The 12,109-nt window shown below is 46.8% G+C and overlaps 1 protein-coding gene across 1 annotated transcript in view; it reads left to right on the top strand.

The window, feature by feature from the left end:
* Positions 1–12,109, top strand: part of kcnq1.2 (potassium voltage-gated channel, KQT-like subfamily, member 1.2) — a 101,544-nt gene that overhangs the window by 70,762 nt on the left and 18,673 nt on the right. The gene's annotated exons all lie outside the window — the stretch shown is intronic.

The following is a 12,109-nucleotide window of genomic DNA, read 5'->3' as shown; positions in this document are numbered from 1 at the left end:
ATCGCTCCATCTATACAGAGGAACTTTTCCGACGCCCCGTACGCGGGGCGAACAGCTCCACCTCCTCTTCTGCGACCGACTTTGTTCTATCCGGGCCGAGCCGTGGGCTCAGAGGAGACTGGATTTGCCTTGGCCCTGGGCTGGTGTCACTGGTGGGAGCCAGCCCAGAGGAAATGAGCTGTTTCGGTAGCTTTCCCAGCTTCAGCGAGGGGGAACGGGCCTCTGTCAGGGAGAGCTAAGAGGAGCTGGCTTTGGCGTGTTGTTTCTCCACTGTCTGCCCCCAAAAACCTGCGAGTAAACCTAAAAAGTCCATATCCCATTCGAACGACTGCCAAGAACCGTGGTGTTGTTTTAGCGAGATTGTGGGAAAAATGAGATCTAATCAATCATGGTTGTTGTTCCTATCTGGTAGCATGTGTTTCAGTGTGATCACTGTGTTTATTTAGTTTCAGCACTCTGTTTATTCATCATTGGTTAAAAGGTTGAATTGAAACATCAATACATGAAAAATATATATGTATTTTATTCTACTATTTTCAGTCATCCATATACGACTTAAGCTCTGTATGACTTCAAACAGAGGAACTTGCGTTTTCTTAACATTCATAGTATGATGTGTTTCATACATTGGGTTCATTCTAAATCAATTTACAGTAACTCCATCTAGCTTTGTTTTGATTGCGGTTGTTCTGACCCTTTTTATTTTTTCAGTTTCACACTTTCTAAAAAATCAACCAATCAGTGAGCAGAAAACTGTGATTCAAGGAAATGTGTTTAGCTGGCCTTTAGGACGTGCGTGTGAGGAACGGAACAGAAACGCATCATTGCTACCCCTGTGTCTCAGATGCTGGGCAGGTGTGTGTGTGTGTGTGTTTGTTTGTGGGGGGTAGTAAGCAGGTGTAGCAGGCCTCCATGCTAGGGGGGAGAAGGGACCTGAGGGCCTGGCTGGCGGGGACCTGGTGTTGTCACGGCCAATATACAAGGAGTAAAATCTTTAACACATGGCACTGGTATCGTAGGCCTCTGGAAAATCCATTCAGACACCCACTTACAAACACACACCAAGGCACACACGCCGGCAGTAAGTGTAAGCACGTGCAGCCCTATAAATATCCGAGTACACGTGCATTAACACACACGCATACGCGCACAGACGCACAGACCCACACAGCCTTCACCCCCTATTATTTTTGGGTTATTTTATGTAGAAACACACATCACGCATAATCCAAGTGTTATAATTATATTGTGTTGGCTCATTAACAATATGTCACATTTAAATGCCCATCATGGGCTCTATTTCTGAAATAATTAGATTCTTACTACGACATAGGTGTAGGCCTACCTAATTAAACATCCCAATGTCAACGTTTTGAGCAAAGAGTCTGATGATATGGACAGAAACGTAGTTACATTACATAACAGGACCAGCTGATTGTTGCTAATTATGTAGAGCTAAGCTAATTAGCAGCCGACATTCTGGCGGTCTGTTTCTCAAATAGAATGACATAATCAAACAGAATAATCCATGTGTCATGATTTGGAAACAGTTAGATAACGGGTTACGTGGGCGGGGCATTACAAAAGGGCGGAATCTAGGCAATGTTCTGTTGCCTGCCATTGGTCGAATAATCCCTGACAGTAGCACTATCTGGACTTGCGACAGCGCGTCCTCCTCCCCTTCTACACACGTCATAGACTCTCATTCCTACCAATCCCGTGCTCCATCATTTTGGGGAGAATCTACTGCTTTTTCAGCAGGGGGCAGCCTGTCTCTCTCTCTCTCTTCTTTATTTTGTCTCTTATTTTGGTGCCCTCCCCCCCTCCCGCCCTCCCGCCCTCCCTCCCTCCCTCCCTCCCTCCCTCCCTCCCTCCCTCCCTCCCTCCCTCCCTCTAACCCTCTCTAGTTCCCTCTCTTTCTCCTTCTCTCCTCTCATTCTCAATTTCTCCTGTAGTTCATTTTTTTTTACCCTTTTGCTTTTGTTAGATATTCTAGTGTGGACTTATTGGTTCTTCTCTGGCTTTCTTATTTGCTTAACCTTTATCAACCCTTGTCTCTCTCTCTCTCTCTCTCTCTCTCTCTCTCTCTCTCTCTCTCTCTCTCTCTCTCTCTCTCTCTCTCTCTCTCTCTTTCTACCCTCTCACTCATCCTAGATACACACAGTGTACACTTGGGTAGTAGAAACTTCAGAGTTTGTATCTCAAAGGTTAAAGGTTATGTTACATTTTTGAGGGGCATTTTTTGCATTTGCTTCAATGAGGCAGAGCTTATGGGGAATCATTCAAACACACACACGCACACACACACACACACACACACACACACACACACACACACACACACACACACACACACACACACACGCACAGATAAAAACACCCAACATACACACACCTTATACTTTATATACATGCTATATGCATGTATACACAACAACTAAACAGAGACACACACATACACACACCCACACACACACAGATTAACACACACACACACACACACACACACACACACACACACACACACACACACACACACACACACACACACACACACACACACACACACACACACACACAAACAGTATTAGCATTACTTGGTTATTATAGTGTCTATCTGTGTCACATTAATTCTCTTGTGGTTATCATAAAGAAACATATAACAATGTTTATGTCTACTTCACATCCTATAAAAACATACACATGGGCCATAGTCCTTTAACCCTATCCCTCACCCTCACCCTAGCCACTAAGATCCAAGAATGGGGAGATCGGCTCATCATTTTAAAGCACGACCCAAAAGATAAATATCAGATAGATAGATAAGCTAGATATAATATGACTCAGAGTCATATTGTTTCTTAAAGGAGTAAGGCACGTTAAAGAGTGAATGTAAAGGAGCTGCATTTTTGGTATAGGTCTGCGTCGGACTCAGCCGTGTGCTTTGGGCTTAGGGCTCCTCATTTAAACCTAACCCCACTGTTTTCCTGTACTGGAGTCCACGCCACGCTGTGGAATTCTAATTATAATCATGCTAACCTCCACGTTTGGGGGGAAGGGGGGGGAGGGGGAGTGCAAATATTTGCATTCCAAAGCATGACCAGCCTCCCCTTCAAAACTCCTCCGCTGGCCTCCCTCTCTCTGAACCTGGGTCACTTCCTGTTGTTAAAGAGACCATGAGTGGGTTTTGCGACCCAGAACCACCATTACACCATAGGGTGATATCATAGCCCAAGGTTTATATGAGAGGCTGGAAAGAAATGCACCAGATGGCACGTTTGTGTGTAACTAACGATGTGTGTGTGGGTACCTGTGTGTATCGGGGTGTGTGTGTGTGTGTGTGTAAGTGCTTGGCTGCTTCGGCTGTGTATAGGAATTTGTGTGGTGTGTGTGTGTGTGTGTGTGTGTGTGTGTGTGTGTGTGTGTGTGTGTGTGTGTGTGTGTGTGTGTGTGTGTGTGTGTGTGTGTGTGTGTGTGTGTGAATTCCTTTTTGCATTAAATGGTTGATTAATTGTTCGACTATTTCTGGTAGGATTGTGTGTGTTTGTGTGTATGTTTGGGTGTGTGTGTTTGCATGTGTGTTTTGCAGACATAATATATATCTGTGTGCGTGTGTGTAAGAGCGCATGTGCACACATACATAACATGTGTGTGTGTGTGTGTGTGTCAGTGTGCGCTCATCTGCTGCTCAGGTGTATCCCGCCGTCTCAAACGCGAAGGGGAAGCGAGTCCGAGTCACTTCCTCGCCCGACTTTGAAGTCAGGATTAATTTCCTGTCGTCAAGACTAGAAAGACACGAGCGAGACAGAAAACAAACAAGAACATGGTGACTTGGTTTTGGCCGTTGAACCCCAGGCCCCAGGAGAGCCCTGGAGTCTATTAGGCCGACGTGCACCGATGCGTCTGGACTCCTACCCCCGCTACAGTGACCTTTAACCGCACTTTAATTCTCAACACCACCGCGCCGATCGAAGCCCTGCTCCTCCTCACGTTCATACGACGACAGATACAGACGCCGATCGCAAACGCCTCGCAAACGTCTGCCGTTGTTTCTGACCCCTCCACGATAAGAGGACTCAGGGACTCAGTCAAAGACGGTCCCGTCGTCACCTTGACAACGAGGTCAGATCTTTGTCTACGGGGGGGTGATGCCTCAGGAGACGGAGAGACGGGGTCGCGCTCTCGGCCCTGTGACCGCGTAGCCTTCGCTGTGCCGAGAAAGAAAACAAGGAGGATGATTGTAGGGGGGCGTACGGTCCTAAGTCAACAAGAGACGCCATGACGGCAGTAAAACAATCCACAAAGTAGTAGGTGAGGGTTGTAAAGTGGGCCCGCAGGATTCAAGGCTTCTTGGCTAGAAAAACAGAGCGCAATCGTAAAGGGTGTTATCAGCGTCGAGGCCGTTTCTTGGGTGAGGAGGGCAGCAGTAACAATGGGGCAAATGGTAAACTCGTGCAAGTATACAGTTAACGTTTTGCGGTGAGAGTGACTTAGTCATCCGTTCCACGGAACCTGTAGACGTCAATCTGTGTTCGTTCAAATATTTGCTGCCAGCTTATAAAACCAAGAAGTTAAACCGAGGGAGTCGGGAAATTTTGTTAATTTCCTCAAATTGATTGGAATGGAAGAGAGCTATCAAGCGTGATGTATTTGGTCACCCAAGGCTACTTTTTTTATATATAAAGACAATATTTTGAGGAGACACATCCTTTAACGGGGCACCGGTGGAAAGCAATAAGCCGTAAGCATTCCTTTTTTATTTAGAGAAAAGGAAATAATCCGTTAACGGGAGGATTTGCTTGGCTGGCAGCCTTATTCGTGTTATTCTCTCCCTCTGTCTCTCTCTCTCTCTCTCTCTCTCTCTCTCTCTCTCTCTCTCTCTCTCTCCCTCACTTTTCTGGAGGAATTAACTTTCGTTAATGAGCCCCATAAAAACAATCTGGGGAAACGTTTCCCTCCAGGTGCGGCCGTATCTGGTGGTTTCCAGGAAATTAAACATGGAGGTTTACTCATTCGTCGGAGACAGAAAATGGCGGGAAAGTGGGGGCCGCACTGTTCTGTCTCCTGGAGAAGACTTTAGCAAAGCAGGCCGAGGTGGTCTTCTGCCGCATCCAGAACAGCCGACGCAGACACACAAACACACACCAACATATAGGCATGGAGTGCTTTTAAAATACGTTTTTTCAGTTTGTTTTATTATTGTCGTTATTATAAAAATGATCATTATTAAAGATTGACTATATCTGACTGTGATCAGTGCTACACCTGGTGCTATAACTGATTAGCTTGATCCTTCCTACTGATTCCATGCCCATATATACATGATTTTTTTTACAGAAATACATTGTTACAGGTATTTGTAATGATGAGCCAGACACGCTCAAATTTGATAAAGATATGGTGATAATTTTAAGATAATTTATCCCAGGACGGTCACACAAATTAAACAAATTAAAATAGAAGAAAAACAAATGAACAAACTACAACAAAAAGATTGAGACGAATGAGTCGTGGAAGAAGTAAACTCAACAAGAAAAAAACAACAAAAGACATCAGTTGATTCCTTCCTTACACTCCTCTTCGGGATTATCTGCTGTTGTGTCAGAAGCACCCAGCTGCTGAGCTCTCCGTTCTGACGGCTCCTCTCTAGGCCTGACAGAGCTGGGGGTCCGGGGACCAGGTGGCAGATGCTGAGGTCTGCTGACTGTCTGCTCTCTGATGAGCTATCACTGCCGTGATTATGAGCTGCGTCCCCCTGGAGCTGGAAGCTCCTTCTGCAGCTGGCGGAGGGGGAGGGGTCGGGGCTGGTGGGTTCGTTTTTTTTCGTGCATATCTGACAGACGTACAGGAAGAGATGGAAGTGTTATCATCAAAGAATGCAACCAGCTCGCCTTTTTAACATGTGGCACGCATCGCTTACATGTGCTGTTCTTGCATGATTGTACACGTGCGGGCGCGATCGCTAGCACACAAACGCACACGCACACACGCACGCACGCACGCACGCACGCACGCACGCGCACACACGCACACACACACATGGTAGTACGTCTTCAAGAACTGCTGTTGGAATAAAATCTAGTGTTTTGTGTGTGTGCGTGTGTTTGTTTGTGTGTGTGTTTGTGTTCTCTTGAGTGTGGCTGGGTGCTTTCGTGGATGTGTATGTGTGCGTTTGTGTGTGTTTTTGTGTGCATGTGTGCCTGTGTGTGGGTGATGTGTTGGCTTCCATCCATGCATTTGTGTGTGTGTGTGTGTGTGTGTGTGTACGTGTACGTGTATGTGTGTGTTTGTGTGTGTACGCTTGCTTGCCTGCGTGTGTGTGCAGGATTGTCTAGGGAGCAGCACACCTGTACGTGGGTGTTCATTACAGCTGGCCCTGAGTGATGGCTTGGCCTGCGATAGACCCTTGTTCATTGTCATCTCCCTCTACTTAATTATCCCTCACTCATAGGTCAGGGGGGGCCACGGAAGGCCTGGTGTGTGTGTGTGTGTGTGTGTGTGTGTGTGTGTGTGTGTGTGTGTGTGTGTGTGTGTGTGTGTGTGTGTGTGTGTGTGTGTGTGTGTGGGGGGTAGGATTGAGTTTTGTATTCAGTGCCAAGCAAAGACACACACACACACACACACACACACACACACACACACACACACACACACTGCACACAATATCTTCCAATACCTCCCCCTATCTTATCAGAAAACCACCTGTGCATCATTTTACGAGAGATTGCTTGGGCCTGCTTTGCTGCTTCAGTGACATGTTGAAATGACGCCCCTGGTCTACTACAAACAGCTGTGTGGTGGAGCCACATGTCATCGTCTCTATCAAGGACTTGTGGTCCAGGGAGATAAGCAGTTCACTTCTTTACTGGAACACACTGTGTGCAAACTGCAGAGTCGGGAATGACCCGGAGCTCCCGCTCATTGCTGTCTTAATGAAAACACGGTTATCCTGCTGGAGCTGTTCCCCATCGGTTTGTCTTAGAGGATTATGAACGCAACCCGTGGTGTTATGGCGACAACGGCTTCCATGCAAGTAACGATTTTTAGTGGCAAGTCCTACAGGGGAGGTCATATGGTCACAACGGCTGACGTGGACGTAACCTGATGCCCCGCCGGGGATACAGGGGGCGAGATGAGATGGACAGGATATCGGTTAGGTTGTTTGATGTCAGGAGGGTTCAGGGTTCGAACCCGGATGTCCCTAGCCTTCAGGCCTCGGATAAAAGAGCTAAACAGTCAATTAAAGTAACAAATCACATTACACATTTTGACAATAAATGTTTGAGCAGTCTCAATCAATGAACTTACAGTTGTAACTAAACCCAAATTATAGTTGCCTATTTCACATGTTTTGAGAAATGCTCTCTACTCCACAATAATGTGAATAGCCTTCCTAGGAGTGTGGTTTGGTTGTTTTGCTGCGGTATGTACCCTGTGGCGTTTGAACCGAGCAACACACGCCTGACTCCACTGCCCTTCTCCTGTTTTTCCACTCCCTTCCTTCCCCTGCGTTCGTAGTCCTGCATGCAGGCTGCCTTGCATGCGCCCACATGGCCATGGAGATGCGGCCTAGCTGGCGTCAACCTGACTAATGCTGTGCACGTGACCCTACAATGGGGAGAGCCTGGGCATGCACACACGCATGCACACACGCACGCACGCACCACACACACACACAAACACAGCTATTCCCCACCTCACCACACATGCACATACACATACAGACCACAATCTTGCCTCTCTCTCTCTCTCTCTCTCTCTCTCTCTCTCTCTCTCTCTCTCTCTCTCTCTCTCTCTCTCTCTCTCTCTCTCTCTCTCTCTCTCTCTCTCTCTCTCTCACTGTCTCTTTCTCTCGCGGTCTCTATCTCTCTCGCTGTCTCCCTCTGTCTCTTTCTCTCTCACACTTCTTTTCTACACTGATATTCACATTTCTGTCACATTTGAAATGTTAAAATTTGCAGTCACACCTGCTAACCCTCCTACTCTGTAACTGCTATTTCTTTTTGCGAGGCTCTCTCTCTTCACTTTGTTTGTCTTTGTTTGTCGTGTGTGTGTGTGTGTGTGTGTGTGTGTGTGTGTGTGTGTGTGTGTGTGTGTGTGTGTGTGTGTGTGTGTGTGTGTGTGTGTGTGTGTGTGTGTGTGTGTATGCGTGGGTGCGTGCAGGCATGTGTTGGTGACTGATAAACATGCACCACTGTCAGATGGAATGAGTGTGAGGTTTCCCATAGTACACAAATATCTTGCATGCAAAGCAAACGTTTCTCACCCATGAATTGGCTTCTGGGCTGGCTTTGTTCCTGCATCCGTTCATACATCACTCAACTTAACCTAATGAGCCATTGCACGTATAGCTTCATAAAGAGATGGTATCCTCAAACCAATTAGGCTTGTTTGTGTTGTGGGGGCGGGACTGCTATATATCGGAGTTGGAATTTGAGCCAGGGTATGTAAGGTAGACGATTTTGAATCCCACACTTGTTTCGGAGAATGTGAGCAGAAAACGTTGATTAACCTCATTCGTTTCAGTGGCCTGGAGCAACTTATGTCTTAAGATAGCGGAACAGCAATCCATCTCTGTCTAATTCTGACACGTACACTCGTGTGAGCTCACTCACGTGAAAAACAGCCATTCCTGAAAAAAGGGTTAAAGGGCTGTTGAGCAATAAATCGTTTATGTTAATATCATGGTTTATTTTTCAACACGTTTCCAAACTGGTAAAATGCATTATATGATCTCCAACTTAGTTATCTCGTCAATTTTGTCACAGTCACTATAATAACACCGCATTTTTAGAAAAACAGGTGAATAATCCGATGTTTCTGTGAATGTTCTACTCGGCCTTGAAATTCAAGTTGTTCCCCTTCGTCTCAGGACGAAGGGACACCGGGCCGGGCTGTGTGGGTGTGTGGATGGGGGCTGAGGGTGATGGCCGCACCCGAGAGAGGCTGACGCTTCCCAGACACTTATAGGGTAACGACCGTGGTGTGTGGCACATTGCATGTACATCGCCACTCATTAGACGGCTCATACAAAACCACGAACCAGCTTAGGAAGTTGGCTTGGGAAGTAACTATGGTGAACCATGAGAACATCCCCGCTCCTTCCTCGCACTCCTATCCCACGTCACCTTTTGTCTCACTCTTTTTTTTTAACTCATAGTGTTCGAATTCGAACTGAATCGCGGGGTTAACTTACACTTTAAATAAATTAGCATTTTTTTTAAAAGAACCCTTTATACTCTTTGAGGTCGTTCCTTGCCTTAAACCAACCGACTGTTACAGCACCAACCGTCATTCCCTTTGTCCGTTTGTCATACAGTGACCTATAACGGCGGCCTCGGCGGACACTCACACACACACTCACACTCCATACCGACACAGGCTGTGTGCCCAGTCATCGTTTCCCTCACACTGCCGGAGGTAGACATGGCTGAGTGCACGTTGCCAAATGGCCCTGTGCCACGCTCTGCTACACATGTCACGGTAACCCCAGTGCGGGGACACACACACACACACACACACACACACACACACACACACACACACACACACACACACACACACACACACACACACACACACACACACACACACACACACAGTGTCACACTTATCCCACTCACACAAGCCCGGAACTCGGCTACGACACAAGCCTTGGGCACACATTTTTGCACGCACACATATTTCAGCTATCGCTCGCCCAGAACAAACACACACACACACACAAACACACATACACATACAAACACACACACATACACACACACACACACACACACACACACACACACACACACACACACACACACACACACACACACACACACACACATACATAATCTTAGGTTATCGCTTAGTTGTGTTCTCAGACACACATACATACTAACTCACAAATACACACACAAACACTCATACTGTACCCTTGAGAACACACATTGGCGCATGTTTAAACACACACACACACACACATATAAACACATATTCACACACACACACACACACACACACACACACACACACACACACACACACACACACACACACACACACACGCACATATACTCATACTCTCCCCTTTAAAACACACATTGGCCCAAGTTTAAACACAAACACACATACAACCACACACACACAAATACACACACACACACACACACACACACAAACACACACACACACACACACACACACACACACACACACACACACACACACACACACACACACACACACACACAGACACACAGGAATACAGATATCCTCATAGTCACAGACACACGTACACACACACACACACACACACACACACACACACACACACACACACACACACACACACACACACACACACACACACACACACACACACACACACACACACAGACACACACACACACACAACCAGACAGACACACACCCACACACACCCTTCCTGGTTAGCAGAACCTGCGTATGGCTGACATCCTCCAGAGCCGGCCAGCAGTGCCCTGGTAGCAGCAGCAGCAGCAGCAGACGGACAGGCCGGAGCCTATCCATCACTGGCTGTCATGACGCTAGCGTGCTAAATGATTCTATTAGCGCGTCACGCCGGCCCCCTGAAAGACCCCACTGTTTTCACCTCCACAATGTGGCCTCAGCCATCCAGCCCTCCAGCCCATGCGTTGATAATTTGCCCTGAGAAATTGGCCGCGGACAGGCATCCAATTATGAGCCCCGCGCCCAGTTCCCAGCGCCTCATTTGAGATAACTGCCCTCATAACCGGGCCCTTTGAAAAGGGCTGGGGATGAATCCCCCACTTCCCCTCCTCCATCTTCCCTCTGAAGCCTCCGGGTTTGTTTGTTTTTGTTTTGTTTGTTGGTTCGTCTGCGAGAAGAAAGACTTGCCGACGGACGTTTCTCGGCTGTTTTTCCCTGATGACAGACGAGCCTCAGTGGCAGGTGACGCTGGCTAGCGGAGGCTGCTCAGTCGACGGCTCGTCCTCACGGTTAGCCTCGCGGAGGGAATAAATGCTCTCCTGTGTTGCCTCTGTCTTTGGGTAAACTCAACTAAATAACTAGCAACACGTGACCCACGCTGGCGTCTATGTTCCGATCGTACCCCGCGGAACCGTGATTATTTGATCGTTCAGCTTCTGCGATGGCGAACGCAAATCCTCATGAGGAAACACACATCGGCCTGCTTTGTTGAACACACTTTCTATGTATTTGGTTACTTGTTTTACATTGTTCTAAAACATAATGATCTTCGATGGAACAAAACAAACCGCACGTTTGCGCTTCAGTAGCTAGAAGCAGTAGATGTTTAGTAGTCTGAGACTTCTCCCTTCCATTACCGTCATTATGATATGCACATTTGTTGTTGATCACTCTCGCTGCGCCAAGGCCAATGGAATGCGTGTGACATCATTTCCTGTAAGGTTCCCTTTGATTCATCCCTGCTTTGGGCTTGTTGGCCGCTGCTTTGGGCTCTTTACTGCAAAAATTCCCTCACTTCCAGGCAAGGATGAAAAAAATAAAAGGATAGAAAGCTTGTTGTTGTTATTGGTTGTTGGTGACTTGTACTTTAGTGGGTTATGAATTGGACACTGTGGTTTTTATCTGAAGTTTGGCAAGCATTGCTGGTTCAGCTTTTTTTTCTCCCCCAAACTGTTTATGCCGTTGTTTGGCATAAACATTGCTTCTCAAATTAGATTATGTGTGTTTCAAACCATAATCTTCCCATCAGCCGTTTCAGAGGCTAACTAGCTCGTAACCTTTCATTTAGAAGGGAAAATCTTTTACCATAATACAAACGCATTATTATCTGCTCAACAATCTCAGAACAACAACAAGAAACGTAGGAGTTGATTTAAAAGAGGAAAAGCCACTCAACATGTATTAGCATAATTTATACATCCATCAAATAATCAGTCAAACGATCTCAGAAAAACAAAAAAAAAGGATTAAGCAAACTTCAACATTCAAATGACCTTCAAACTGCCATCCAAACGTGCGCCATGCAGCAGAACCGCCCAAGGGCCCTGGCCTAGTTATAATAGGACTTTGGAGGGCCAGTGACAAGGGCCCCTAACCCTAATACAGCGTGACACACTCCCCTCTCATGTCCTAC

This window comes from Gadus morhua, chromosome 9 (assembly GCF_902167405.1).
Source record: "Gadus morhua chromosome 9, gadMor3.0, whole genome shotgun sequence".
NCBI lineage: Eukaryota > Metazoa > Chordata > Actinopteri > Gadiformes > Gadidae > Gadus > Gadus morhua.
Note: the sequence above shows the minus strand (reverse complement) of the source record. Positions and strands in the feature narration are given on the sequence as shown.